Source organism: Lepisosteus oculatus, chromosome 14 (genome assembly GCF_040954835.1).
Source record: "Lepisosteus oculatus isolate fLepOcu1 chromosome 14, fLepOcu1.hap2, whole genome shotgun sequence".
Lineage (NCBI taxonomy): Eukaryota > Metazoa > Chordata > Actinopteri > Semionotiformes > Lepisosteidae > Lepisosteus > Lepisosteus oculatus.
In genome coordinates this window covers 23,256,060-23,269,280 of record NC_090709.1, presented here as the reverse complement: position 1 = coordinate 23,269,280, position 13,221 = coordinate 23,256,060, and the positions used below count along the sequence as shown (strand labels likewise).

Sequence of the window (13,221 nt, the reverse complement as noted above, 5' to 3'; positions counted from 1 at the left end):
GGTTGCAGCACTGTGGCTGTTGTGCTTGAAGAGCTATTGACTCGTGAAGAGCACGATGTACTATCCCCATGTACCGCATGTCTAATGGTGCCATATTGAAAAACTCATAAAAAAATAAAGAAAGGGGCCACAAGCACAGCAAGGTTGTATAAGGTTCTGGGGGCTGTCTGGTGTGTAAAACACCTGGTTTCAGCAGTGTGGCTGTTGTATTTGAAATGCTATTGAGCCATGAAGACGACCCACCCGTCCCAGTGTATTACCTGTAGTGTTATCTTCAGAAACTCATTACAAAATAAAGAAAGGGGCCACAGCCACAGCAAGGTTGTACGAGGTCCGGGGGCCTGTCTGGTGTGTAAAACACTTGGTTTCAGCAGAGTGGGTGCTGTATTTGAAATGCTATTGAGCCATGAAGACGACCCACCCGTCCCAGTGTATTACCTGTAGTGTTATCTTCAGAAAATCATTACAAAATAAAGAAAGGGGCCACAGCCACAGTAAGGTTGTATAAGGTTCTGGGGGCTGTCTGGTGTGTAAAACACCTAGTTTCAGCAGTGTGGCTGTTGTATTTGAAATGCTATTGAGCCATGAAGACGACCCACCCGTCCCAGTGTATTACCTGTAGTGTTATCTTCAGAAACTCATTACAAAATAAAGAAAGGGGCCACAGCCACAGCAAGGTTGTACGAGGTCCGGGGGCCTGTCTGGTGTGTAAAACACTTGGTTTCAGCAGAGTGGGTGCTGTATTTGAAATGCTATTGAGCCATGAAGACGACCCACCCGTCCCAGTGTATTACCTGTAGTGTTATCTTCAGAAACTCATTACAAAATAAAGAAAGGGGCCACAGCCACAGTAAGGTTGTATGAGGTTTGGGGGCCTGTCTGGTGTGTAAAACACTTGGTTTCAGCAGAGTGGGTGCTGTATTTGAAATGCTATTGAGCCATGAAGACGACCCACCCGTCCCAGTGTATTACCTGTAGTGTTATCTTCAGAAACTCATTACAAAATAAAGAAAGGGGCCACAGCCACAGTAAGGTTGTATGAGGTTCGGGGGCCTGTCTGGTGTGTAAAACACTTGGTTTCAGCAGTGTGGGTGCTGTATTTGAAATGCTATTGAGCCATGAAGACAACCCACCCATCCCACCTGTAGTGTTATCTTCAGAAAATCATAAAAAAATAAAGGTTCCATAACCCAAAACAAAGCTGGGAATAGTCAGATGACCTGCTTAGTGTGCAAAACACTTACCTGCAGCATTGTGGGTGCTGTGGTTTAAATGCTATTGGTTTGTGAACCAGTGCATTGTGCCACATTAAATAAAAGCAAGAGAAAAAGAGATTCAGAACACAAAGCTGTGTCAGTGTTCTGTGTAAAAAATCGGTTTGAACATCATGGGAGCTGTTTTTAATAAGCTGCTGAGTAAAGAATATTTTAATCTTCCTGCTGTCAGTAGTATTGTGAATATAGATGACCCTTACCTGAATGAAAACAGGACGTAAAGGAAGGGTTTCAGAAATCAAACAAAGCTTTATTCCCGTGCTTACAGTCTGGGTAATTGGAGACCGCGCTGTTCTGCTTCCTATGGTCATATACGGGTTTTTCGCATGAAGCCGTATTGAACAGTATTTCTCGCTTTGTGAACGTGTGCACACAGCGGTCCCCCGGGTTCCAGTTCGTGCGTAATTACGCATCGATGAAAAACCGGAGGTTTAAAAAAAGATAATTCGCTCACCGATAGATTGATGTAAAGGCTGTGGAAATATCCACAAGTCGTGGTCTTTAAAATGCTTTTGGTTTGAAGGCGTTCTGTGCTTCCATTGCGGAGATATGGACAAAAGCATATTCGTGCATGGTCAAAAAAATGTCATAAAAACGAAAAAGTAAAGGCTGAGAAAGCATCCACAATGTATTTTATACACAAAGCAAGTGTTTTTGTAACTCTAAGAGATTTCGTGAAAGCGCTACAGGCGTGCCAAAATCGTTTTCGAACTTCAAGCTAACTTTACCCCGGTGTTTTCTATCGCCGGCATCTCTGTATTCTTTTTAAACGCGATATTTTTTATTCTTCGTGTGTGAATTTCAGGGAGACTCATAAACCCTTTCTCTGTTTTTAAGATACATTATTTTAAACCAGACATAATGAAAGACGTAGTAATTAGACACACGTACAAAACACATGAATCTAATTGAAGAAACTTTTGACCGGGGCGATGTATTACTAGTAGCGGCTCTGAACTCAATGTGGTGCTGTATAGGAATGCAATACAAACGCCAATGGCACAATGGATAACGTGTCTGATTACGGATCAGAAGACTTTAGATTTCTACTCCTTCCTGGTTCGTGAAGAAGCTTTTAAACCACACTACTCAACACTGACATCGAAGTGTGTGCGGTCCTACACAACCTTACTATCGACTAGATGAGTCTTCTGTTCTATCTCCGATTCTTTCCGCACATTCCTGCTATTTCACCACCGTTATTGTAGGATAACAGCCACAGACACGAGAAGATATACTATTCCGAACAAATGTCTTAAATAATCAAGTTGAAAAGGGTGACAATAAGTTTTTGTTTCTTTAACGTAACCTAACTTTTGACTGTAAAGTTCACATTATTTTCTGTAGCCGCAAATCCCCAATATTTCTGCTTTCTCCCAAGAAACACAAGCGTGGAGTCAAATCATATTAAATAACACAACACATCTATTAATTTAACACCCAGATGTGACAGAACACATGTAAGACTTACACACAGCTTTTAATATGATATAGTGAATTTGCAGGTATCCTGGGGAGGGAAGAGAACTGATATTAAGGAAATACATATTTAAAGGGGATGTAAGTCTTAAATGTGTTTTGTCACATCTGGGTGTTAACTGAATAATTTTCTAGCATTATTTATTGTGTTTTGACTCTATACTTGTGTTTCTCAGGAGAAGGCAGAAATATTGATGTTTACATTTATATTCACATTCCCGGTGATATTGACATAGGTACTCAACTATTTACTTGTAGTTTGACTAGTGTCAAAAGTTGAAAATCTCTGAAAACATCAAGATGGCTAACGACGTGCAAAGAAACTCAATCACATTTAGAGAAGGTAATGTTTAGATCGGATTAATTCGAAGTGTGTCTCTGGGTGCATTTGATCTACGAACGTTGTGTTTAACTGAAGCACACCCTGACTGAGTGTGCCATAGAAACTGACACATGTCATATTTTTCCACATTCACAGATTTTTGGCTAAAGTAAAAAAAAAATCGTTGTCATTTTCTTGCCAGCTGGCAGTAATTCTTTTGAACTGATAACAAAGACAAGCATTTTAGCTTTCGCGATGTGTGGAGTTCTTGAAAAACAAGTTGTGCCAAAAACGAAATAAACACCTCCATTAAACTTAATGCAGAAGCATGTTGTCTATAACAATAAACGATGCAAGAAGACAGGAAGAAAGGCACCGCTGGGATTTAAACCCAGGATCTCCTGTTTACTAAAGAGGCGCTTTAACCATCTAAGCCACGACACCAGCAGAACTCTCTTCTTTTACTGCCACTTGGACACACCGCTCTGAGACACCTGCGTTCAGTAAGCCCTGAGTCTGCTGGCTGAGCAAAGCTGCCTCCTTTACACGGAACAGGAGCCCCGACTGTAAGAGAAATGAAGAGAAATGGCTTTTATTGGGCACTTTTCATGTCCAATGCTCTTGACATCTCCCAAGGGCGGCAGAGTTCATTTACCACACTTTTCCTTTCTTTCTTCTTTCTGTACTCTTTGATGAAACAAAACGAGAAATCATGTAAGGGAAAATGTCTTTTTTTCATGGAGAAAACATGCACAAGGAAATGTGTTTAGAAGAAGTGAGTTAACATGAAAAGTGACCTAATTTACCGGAGCAAATGCTCACCTAGCAAGATCTGCTTTACTACAAGAGAGAAGTAGAGTGAAAGACGTGATCATTTCACGCCGTTGTGGAACGAAACGCTTTTGTCTTGGAATTCTAAATCAATTAGAAATTCAGAGCGACACATAAAGGCTTTGTCTGCTTAAAAATGATGATTTTTTAAAACTAAAAAAAAATGTAGAAAACACGTTTCTCACTTAGAAATTTAAGATGGGGGTGGGGTATTACTGGTAGCGGCACTGAACTCACCATGGTGCAATTAATTTACGTGACGGGCTAGTGGTTTAATGGATAACGCGTCTGATTTCGGTTTATAAGATTGTCGATTCGACTTCTACCGGGGCTGTGTGATTCAAATCAGGCTCCTCAGAAATAGATGTCTGTTATGTAAATGAACCCCACCTGAAAGCAAACGTTGGGTCTGGGTTCCTTTCTTTCCTGCATGAAATAGCAAATCGTTACAAAAAAAAAAAAACACCAACTAATGTCCAATAGTCCAATAGTTAGTCATTTAAGTAAACATGAATATACTGTAAGGTCTTGGTACATGGGAGTGGATTTCAACCACAATTAAAAGAAGGGCAAATTATAATTACAGGCTTCAGACACTTTTTCATACAAAAGTGACCAAACACTCCCTAACTTTCAGGTTTGCTTGAACCTGTAACAGAAAAGCGGTTTGAAACTTCCATTCTCTGATGTCACTGTCTCTAAAGTTGGACGTGATGTTTCGCGGATGTGCAGTGTGCCTTTTCTCTTGTCGTGTTCAAGATGAAATGCTGCATAAGCTCCTGACTGGGTGTTCTGTACTGTTCTGTTATTTCGTTCGGATTACCTAGGTGGTGTACAGCTAAAACCCGACTGCATGGTGTAAATTCCGGGTTCGACACCAGCAGCACCTGCAAACACATCAGCTGACCTCAACGTGATTTGAACACACAACCTTCTGATCTGGAATCAGACACACTACCGTTGCACCACAAGGTCACTTGCGACAAGTGCTTTTAATTCACCCAAAGAGAAAAATCAGCGTCCCTGAAAAATATTGTTTTCATTCTCTCCTGTGAGGAGCGCCGCTCTTCCAACGAGGGTTTCTTCTTCCCAGACCACAGATTATTCATCCCGCCTGGCTCTCTCACAGAGAGCAGACACACCGTCTCCACTAATGTGTTTACTACATCTATAGATCTGACCCCCTACAGCCCCGATATTCCTGGACAGGATATTTACCACCAGCCTGGTGAACTTCTCATCTTGACCTCTCCCAGGAGGAGCACAATTAACACAGAATCCTCTCTCCATTTAGCAAATAACACAAAACACTGTTTACCTGTCAAGACAGAAAACCAGGCTGCTCCAGGTGAGGCTTAAACTCACAACCTCGGCATGAGTCCACTGAATATGTCATTTTACATGGCCTGAACCAGGAAAGAGGTTGGAAGTCAAGAAGTTATGGTTTTGTTTTAATACTTGCCTACTCTTTTAATTTTTTGGTCAAATCTTTTATTTGGGAGTACTTTCAATGGATGTTAATCTTTGTCCCGATGCACGATTCTGGGCCATGGTGTGTCTTGAATAATGTTCTTATAGGCTTCAGTTTGGAAAAGTGCGCTCTTCAGAAGCTACCGAAACCGCTAATGGTTACATAACACTTAATGCAAAAGCAACGTTCGGGTTTGAAAAAAAATATTACTTGCTATGAATACAAACTGTTACAGGAGGCGTGTTAGGGCTATTTTAGCTTAGATCATCAATTCATCTTACATTTCTTCTCCATCTATATCAACAGCGTCATCGCTACTGAGCACTAAAGGCAGGTCCTGGCAATACAATCTTCTTTAGAAAACATTTTTAAAACTATTTCCACTACCATACATAAAGTAAACGATACCGATTGCATGCAACTAATAAAATCTCTTATCCAGGGACGTTGTAGCTAGATGCAAATTCCAATCGAAAATGTATCAGCTTTAAAATTTTCTTTTGGATCCACAGGACGATCAGCATGAGTCTCAAAATATACCTGTGTTTGATTGTACAGCATAGATTGTACAGCATGTATGTTTACATTTATGTTAAAATTAAGGTAAATATATCAAAATATCAACATCCAACTTCACAGTGCTAACGTACTGTAACAGTGCTTGTCAAATTCTCAAACAAATCTGCGTTATATTTCTAAACTCTTTTAGCAGAGGACGCAACAGGAGTATAAATGATATCTCCCGCCAGCCATTCAAAGATACTTTTTCAAGGGTGAATATGGATTTCTGGGGAGTTGCGGTGTTGATCACTATTGGACTTCCCCGGTCTCAAGTGTTGTTGTTGGACACGGGCAAAAGACTCGCATTTTCTGCAAATATGAAGAGGGTTAAGGTTTCGGCTTTAGCGGAGACAGTGTTTACATTGACAATAATAAGAAGATCGTCCCTGGGTGGGTTTGAACCACCAACCTTTCAGTTAACAGCCAAACGTGCTCGTTGATTGCGCCACAGAGACTGATGACAGAGGCTTTTCTCCATTCGCACCTTTCCGGTCAAAAAATAAACATTGCTTGCATTTTCTTGCCAGTCGGCAATATTCCTACTGCTCTGATAGCCAAGAATTACATTTCATTTTTCACAAGCTGTATGAATTTCTTGAAAAACAAGTTGTTGCAGAAAGGAAATGCATTCATGCTTTAAACTAAATCAAGCCCTATGCGGTTGTCCAAGATGGTAGTTTCTGCACAAAAAGACAGGAAGAAAGGCACAGCTGGGATGTGGAGCCAGGATCTCCAGTTAACGAGACAGGTACTTAAACCGACTCAGCTACGGTGCCGGCAGAATTCTCCTCTTTTATAGCCGCTTGGACACACCGCTCTGAGCCATCTGCATTCACGAAGCCCTGAGTCTGCCGGCTGAGCAAGCTGCCTCCTTTACACGGAACAGGAGCCCTGACCATAAGAGAAACGAAGAGAAATGGCTTTTATTGGGCACTTTTCATGTCCAATGCGCTTGACATCTCCCAAGGGGGACAGAGTTCATTAACAACACTTTTCCTTTCTTTCTTCTTTCTGTACACTTTGATGAAACAAAACGAGAAATCATGTAAGGGAAAATGTCTTTTTTCATGGAGAAAACATGCACCGGGAAATGTTGTGTTTAGAAGAAGTGAGTTAACATGAAAGGTGACCTAATTTACCGGAGGAAATGCTCACCAAGCAAGATCCGCTTTACTACTAGAGAGAAGTAGAGTGAAAGACGTGATCATTTCACGCCGCTGTGGAACGAAACGCTTTTGTCTTGGAATTCTAAATCAATTAGAAATTCAGAGCGATACATAAAGGCTTTGTCTGCTTAAAAGTGATGATTTTTTAAAACTAAAAAAAAATGTAGAAAACACGTTTCTCACTTAGAAATTTAAGATGGGGGTGGGGTATTACTAGTAGCGGCACTGAACTCACCATGGTGCAATTAATTTACGTGACGGGCTAGTGGTTTAATGGATAACGCGTCTGATTTCGGTTTATAAGATTGTCGATTCGACTTCTACCGGGGGTTGTGTGATTCAAATCAGGCTCCTCAGAAATAGATGTCCGTTATGTAAATGAACCCCACCTGAAAGCAAACGTTGGGTCTGGGTTCCTTTCTTTCCTGCATGAAATAGCAAATCGTTACAAAAAAAAAAAACACCAACTAATGTCCAATAGTCCAATAGTTAGTCATTTAAGTAAACATGAATATACTGTAAGGTCTTGGTACATGGGAGTGGATTTCAACCACAATTAAAAAAGGGCAAATTATAATTACAGGCTTCAGACACTTTTTCATACAAAAGTGACCAAACACTTTCTAACTTTCAGGTTTGCTTGAACCTGTAAAAAAAAACAAGGTCTGAAACTTCCATTCTCTGATATCACTGTCTCTAAAGTCGGACATGATGTCGCTACCGTTGCACCACGAGGTCACTCACCACGTGTGCTTTTAATTCCCCCAAAGAGAATAACAGTAATGCTAGAATAACAGTAGTATTAAAACTACTACTAGTACTCTTAATTCTCTAACAGTAACACTATAATTATATTTAATATTAACATGAATATGAACATTAAAACTAAAACTATCAGTAGCGCTATCATCATTAATACTCACATGAACACTAGCATTAAAACAACCAGTTGTACTCTCATTAATATTAATATGAATACACTAGTATTAGTATTTGTTGCTACCCATGACGTCACATCGCTCTTTGTGACGAACGCGATACACCTAGACGCGCACAGTGACATGGCGCCTGTCCCCGTGGTTACCATACTTATGATTTATAAACACTGGAAAAAATACATGTAAACTGTTACTTACATACATTTATCAACTTGGAATATATTTTTTTAGCTCTAGGATACAGTTACCTAAATAATAATAAGAATAATCATTGTTTAATTTCGGTTTGAACATTTTTTACACTAAACGCACTACAGTAATTGATCGATACAGTCTTTATTGACTGTTTTCTAGATATTTAGAACAGGATCAAAACCAGAAAAAGAATCAGTACTCACCAATCGGTGAAGCTAATTGTTTATTCTACGGTTTTTTAATTGATTTTCGATAGATAAGTGATCAATAACTCTCCTCCGTGCGCACCCTGCGCCTCCCACGGTCTTGCTCTCTGATCCAGGCGCTCAGGCTGGTGTCTGTGATGTCACAGCGCTCTTTGTAACAGAGCAGAGCGCGTCTCCGCTGGAGGAGACTCCTGTCCGGAGCCTGGGGGGCTTTTCTTACAGATATAACATCCCCCCCAAAAAAGAACACACCGGGCTGTGAAGAGAAGCGAATCATAACAGTTGTAAAAGGAGAGCGACAAACCAAGGAATGAAATTCATTAAACAGGAAAAAAAATAGTTTACTTCACAGATTAATGTGTTACAAGGCGTACCCGTGTGGAGCAGTAGAGAATGAGCACAAGTCCCTGTAATAAGTGCTTTTAAATGTTTTAAACGAATCATCAGAGTATAGAAGCCAGGAGGTTTTATTTACAGACTGCTCTCAGTTCCATAGGTAGTCTGATTACCTGTTACAATAATTAATCTAATTGTAAATTTATAAGACTGTGAGACACCTGTGAGAGACATATGAGAGCTGGTGATTCCCTGGGCTGGTGTGGAATCACACACAGACAGGTCTTCTTCTGTGTGATCTGAGTCCCACTGCTGAGAGCTACAGACTGGTCAACTGGTCACTACTGTAGACACGACCATCGGCCCATTGGCTACTAATAATCAATATACAGTGTACTGACCAAAGTGTCACTACTTGTGTTTATTACATAAAAAGATAATTCCACACTCACGTGTGTTATAAAACATTTATAAAACATGTTTGGAGACTGACATACAGTAAAGAAAGTAATACTGAAGGGCTGGAGGTCCTGGAAAGGGTTAATAGAAGCTTCTTGCTTCTGACCTGGAACAGAGTCCACAGCTGACAGATCAGTGAGTCTTGAGCCCAGTTCACAGAGAGGAGAACCAGGAGCTCTTCTCTGTCTCTAAGTGGCTGTGAGGAAGGAGAAAATGGGGAGATGTAACCTGAGTCCAGGCTGTTCTGCCTGATATTATTCATGTAACAGCACTGATTGTCTGAATGTCCTCTGGTTCTGGATTGACGGATAAAAAGAAGTATGGAGCTTCTGTCCGATTGTCTCTGAGCTGTGAATCTGACTAAGAAGAGAATAATGATTTTTTATTCTGCCTCTGATAATTTTTCTCTTTGCCAAGTGGTGTTACATCCCCTTCAGAAACTCTGCACAGACTGTCAGAGTGAGAGAAAAGTAGAGAGATGGACAGATAAGAGCACACGCAGCGAGAGATACATACGTCTTGATTTACTTTGAACCAAGTGTTCATTTCCTTTGTGGAACAAGTTGTTTCTGAACTTCAAGAAATTCATACAACTTATATAAAATATAAGTCTTGCAAATCAGGACAGAAGAAATACCGCAAGAAAATGTCAGTGATTTTTCTCCTTTTAACGAAAAGTGGAGAAAAACAACGGCAGTGCATCTCCGTCGGCTTGATTTAGCTTAATACAAGTATTCACTTCATTTTCTGTGGATTACAGACTGCGAAAGATGAAATAAAGTTATTGGTTATTCATGGTCAGTGCAGAAGAAATACTGCCGGCTGGCAGGAAAATGTCAGTATTTTATAATTCTTTAACTACAAACGTGTGAACAGCAAAAAGCAACGGGAGTGTGTCTCTGTGCAGCTGTTAAATGAAGGGCTGGTGGTTCAAACCCACTAAGGGACGAGCTTCAGACTGTTCCGCTGTAACCATAATCTCTGCTAAAGCTTGATGGGATTTCTTCGCAAGCCCTCTTGAAATTTGCAGGAAATATCTATTTTACTCATGTGGAACTACAAGTAAACAATTAAGTACCTGTCAATGTCCAAGAAAACCATTTTCACGTGTGGAATTTTATCTTCAACTGGCTGTCAGGAGAATTCATTTATACACCCGTTGTATCCTTAGCAAAGTATCTTTTTTACATAACACGCTTTCGAGAAACAAACTGTGTATCTAGCTTTGTTAAATTAAAATCGGCACATCCCAGTTGGCAAAAGAAGTAGAATATACGACTATTAAACGCATACTTTAGACGTATAAATGTGCTCCGTAACTGGTCTACAATGAAATTCTAGTATACGTATATTGTTATATGTCAATTAGACATCTATGATTATATGTTTATTATACATAAATGGTTGGAGTTCTATTATACGGATAAATTTAGAGGACTAATATACATATATAGTTAAAGGTCTATTATACATCAAATAAATATTTTATAGGTGTAGAAACTAGTAAATAAAGCCAATGATTTGTTTTAGAAATTTATTCTTAAAATATACAATTATTCACACCTGAAAAATATGTAGTTCAAATTATACATTATATACAATATTGTAATCAACAAATGGCTAATCATCATAAAAACACAACTAGTAAATTTCAGTTACAAATTCTAGTAAAATGGCAATATATATTGTAATGACAAACAAACTAATCACATGATCCCGCTAATATTTAACTCAAAACCACATTTCGATTCAAATATAAATTTTAACATTTACAACTTCTATATTTCCACGAAAATATAATTAATGTAGCACAAACGCTACTTTCTAAAAAAGACAGAATGAAACTGTTTGTTTTGTGTTTCATGGTGATCCTCCTCTCGATACTAATGCAATGTTTAATATGATCCCTCGAGAAACAAAAAGGAGTCCATTTCCGCCTGGAATGATTGATGCCCCATCAAACATTTTGTAATATCCCCGGAAGTTTATACAGTAGAATCCTGGTTCGTGGCTTAAATTCAAGGTAAACAAGACTAAGGAAACGAGTTGGAAACTTGACGTCGAACCGGGATTTAAATCACCCGGAACATTTCACTACATTGGGCAGTATGTGCCAAGGAGCATTTGACAACCCTTTGATAGCTCAGTTGGTAGCGCGGAAGACTGTAGTGGAGTCAGCAGGGAATCCTTAGGTCGCTGGTTCGGTTCCGGCTCGAAGGAAGGTGCTTTTTGTGTACTTTAATCAAAGAGTAAAAATAGCGAATCTTTTTCTCTCAGACATTGATCAAAAGCTCAATAAACGACGAAGCAGAGGCTCCTGTTCCAAAGTCAGCCCACGTCTGATTGTCTTGTTTTGGCCAATATCTGATCTTTGAATTAAGGGAATACTCTGTTTGCTTTGTAATTAAAAAAAAAACATACAGTACAAATGTCAATTTCATTTTGGTTTCAAGATCGCAATTTAGTGTGAAACATAAAAGCCAGCTGGATAAGCTTTATTAATTTCCCTCACGGGATCAATAAAGTATCTATCTATCTACGTCATTTACAATGGCCTTTCAACTAATAGCCCGTGCAGGGATCAAACCCTAGCTGTTGGTACACTACGAGTTGCGTAAGGCTCTGTAACGCGCAGATGAGAAACTAACTTCTGCTTCTTCATTATATACACAGTGAGCTATATATATGCGAGCTTACTGCCTCCTACGGGCTCTGTATTTGTTAGCGATACAAGACCGGCCGTGGAGAAATGAAGTGAGGAGGGTGTGTACGTTAAAAGGCTCGTAGCGTCCCTGGAAGGGCTCAAACCACCACCCTTTTGGTTAACAACTGAGCCACAAAGACGCATGTACAGCTTAACACTTCTCGGTCTCAGTGAAAGTGATACACTCCGTAAAATTTCCAGAGATTCATTTATTTTAAAAGGAAAATCACCAACAGCGGCCGAGATCTACTGGAGTTTTTTCATTCTATACTGCGATTTCTGAAGGGTACCCTGTGAAAATACGAGTTTTGACGAGAAGGGATGGACATATAAGGTCAAAAGGCTTGGGGAATTGAACTTTAAGGTGAAGACTGCGGGTTCAGTAGCAGCAGAACCTGATCAGTATCAGTTGACTCCGATATACTTTGAAAATGAACTTGGGGATTTAGAGTCAGACGTGCTACCGTTGCACCATGGGGTACTTAATTTAAAAAAATAGAAAAAACAATCAGTGTTCCTGGATCTGTAATTGAGAACAACACCTGCACAAGAGCTGCGCAGGAAGAATAAAATGTGGTAAGAAGAGACTCTCTTCGGAAGAGCTGCGCACTTCACATGAGATTTTTTTTTTGTGAAGCTGATTTGTCTCCTTTGGGGAATTCAAAGACACGGACAGCCGTGACTTCGTGGCGCAACGGTAGCGCGTCTGACTCCAGATCAGAAGGCTGCGTGTTCAAATCACGTCGAGGTCAGCTGTTACTTTTTCAGGTTCTGCTGGTCCTGAACACGGAATTCACACCATGCAGTTGAGTTCTATCTGTACACCACATAGATTAGTACATAGAGCAGTACAGGACACGCAGTGTGGAGCTCACAGAGGCTTACAGTCTCCAGCATTGGAGTGAAGGGGAAAAAAAGAACTTTGTTTTTTTTTAAGAGAAAAGGCACAGTTCACATCTGCTTAACATCACGTCCAACTTTATAGACAGCTACATCAGATAATGGAATCCCGGAAGTTTCAGATAACTTTTTTTAATACAGGTTCAAGCAAACCTGAAAGTTAATGAGTTTCCGGACACTTTTGTTTTATTAAAAAGTGTCTGAAGCCTGAAAATGTAATTTGAAAAAAAAAACCGCTATTGGACATTAGCAGGTGCTTTTTGTAACGATTTGCTATTTCATGCTGGAAAACAAAGGAAACAGACCCAACGTTTGCTTTCAGGTGCGGTTCATTACATAATATACATCTATTACTGAGGAGCTTGAATAAAATTTACAC

The 13,221-nt window shown here is 39.8% G+C and overlaps 1 non-coding gene across 1 annotated transcript; it reads left to right on the top strand.

Annotated features, from left to right (window-relative positions):
- The first annotated feature begins 12,622 nt into the window (after window positions 1–12,622).
- Window positions 12,623–12,694, top strand: trnaw-cca (transfer RNA tryptophan (anticodon CCA)). The gene has a single exon. It is a non-coding gene; the product is annotated as a tRNA-Trp (tRNA).
- Window positions 12,695–13,221: the final 527 nt, after the last annotated feature.